The 1,949-nt window shown below is 53.4% G+C and overlaps 1 protein-coding gene across 1 annotated transcript in view; it reads right to left on the bottom strand.

Moving 5' to 3' along the window:
- SPTB (spectrin, beta, erythrocytic) overlaps window positions 1–1,949 on the bottom strand; it is a 63,534-nt gene that overhangs the window by 17,144 nt on the left and 44,441 nt on the right. The gene's annotated exons all lie outside the window — the stretch shown is intronic.

Genomic DNA, 1,949 nt, shown 5'->3' with positions numbered 1-1,949 from the left:
AGGAACACTGGTGCTGACTGATGCCCTGGTGTCTTCCACTGGCCAGTGGCCAGGGCTGGGGCAGGGCTGCAGGGATCCCGGAGGAAGCCCGGGGGTGCTATTTGACAATAACAAGGTAGGAAGCTCTGATGCAGGCTACCATGAAGGCATCCTGAACAGAGTGCTCAGTGACAGCAGCCAGGCAGGAAAGACCACAGATTATATAATTCCATTCATGAAAAAAGTCTAGAGACAGAAAACAGGTTAGGGGCTGCCAGGGGCTCAAATAGGGGGGATGGGGAGTGATGACGGCTGGGGGCACATGGTTTCTTTTTGGGATGATGAAAATCTAAACTTATGCCCTGGCTGGTTTGGCTCAGTGGATAGAGCATCGGCCTGTGGACTTGAAGGGTCTCAGGTTCGATTCTGGTCAAGGGCACATGCCCAGGGTTGTGGGCTCGATCCCCAGTAGGGGGCGTGCAGGAGGCAGCCGATCAATGATTCTCATCATTGATGTTTCTATCTCTTTCTCCCTCTCCCTTCCTCTCTCTGAAATCAATAAAAAAAATTTTTTTTGGAAATAAATAAACTTATATTGCAATGGGTGTACAACTGAATATATGAAAAACCACTAAATTTAAATATGGAATTGCATGGTATGTGAGTTGTATCTCAATAAAGATGTTAAATATTAAAGCTTGACCAGGGTGTGCAGGAGGCAGCCGATCCATGATTCTCTCTCATCATTGATGTTTCTATCTCTCTCTCCCTCTCTCTTCCTCTCTCTGAAATCAATAAAAAAGTATTTAGAAATAAATAAACTTATATTGCAATGGGCGTACACTGAATATATGAAAAACCACTGAACGGTATCCTTTAAATATGGAATTGCATGGTATGTGAGTTGTATCTCAATAAAGATGTTAAATATTAAAGCTTGACCATCAGGACCAGCACCAGAGGGGCAGACCTGGCCAGAAATGACTGGGCCGGGACCCAGAGCCCGGCCCCGCTGAGCTCTCGCTGCCCTGGTGCCTGTCCCACCTCCCACAGCAACGAGCTCCTTCCTGAGCTTTAGGGGCATGGCCCCCACAACCCAGCACCGGGAAGAATAAATAGTGAACCCCGTGTTCTCACTGCTTCGCGTAGAACCTCACTAACAGATGCTTTTCATGCCACACTCAGGGCTCCCTTTCCTCAGAAATGGCTGGTCCTCCCAGCAGAAGCTGAGCCACTCAGTTTCAGCCTGGATGCAGCCCCAGGGGTGCCTGGGGCTCCTATGCACCCACAGGGCAGGGCTGCCCCTCCCAGGGCAGCATGTCCCTCCCAGGGCAGGATGAATAAATAGTGAACCCCGTGTTCTCACTGCTTCGCGTAGAACCTCACTAACAGATGCCTTTCATGCCACACTCAGGGCTCCCTTTCCTCAGAAATGGCTGGTCCTCCCAGCGGAAGCCGAGCCCCTCAGTTTCAGCCTGGATGCAGCCCTAGGGGTGCCTGGGGCTCCTATGCACCCACAGGGCAGGACTGTCCCTCCCAGGGCATCACTGTCCCTCCCAGGGCATCACTGTCCCTCCCAGGGCAGCATGTCCCTCCCAGGGCAGGACTGTCCCTCCCAGGGCATCACTGTGTCTCCAGGACATCACTGTCCCTCCCAGGGCAGCACGTCCCTCCCAGGGCAGCACCTTGACCATCAGGACCAGCACCAGAGGGGCAGACCTGGCCAGAAATGACTGGGCCGGGACCCAGAGCCCGGCCCCGCTGAGCTCTCGCTGCCCCGGTGCCTGCCCCACCTCCCACAGCAATGAGCTCCTTCCTGAGCTTTAGGGGCATGGCCCCCACAACCCAGCACCGGGAAGAATAAATAGTGAACCCCGTGTTCTCACTGCTTCGCGTAGAACCTCACTAACAGATGCCTTTCATGCCACACTCAGGGCTCCCTTTCCTCAGAAATGGCTGGTCCTCCCAGC

Source organism: Myotis brandtii, unplaced genomic scaffold (assembly GCF_000412655.1).
Source record: "Myotis brandtii unplaced genomic scaffold, ASM41265v1 scaffold423, whole genome shotgun sequence".
Lineage (NCBI taxonomy): Eukaryota > Metazoa > Chordata > Mammalia > Chiroptera > Vespertilionidae > Myotis > Myotis brandtii.
This window is presented reverse-complemented; position numbering and strand designations above follow the sequence as displayed.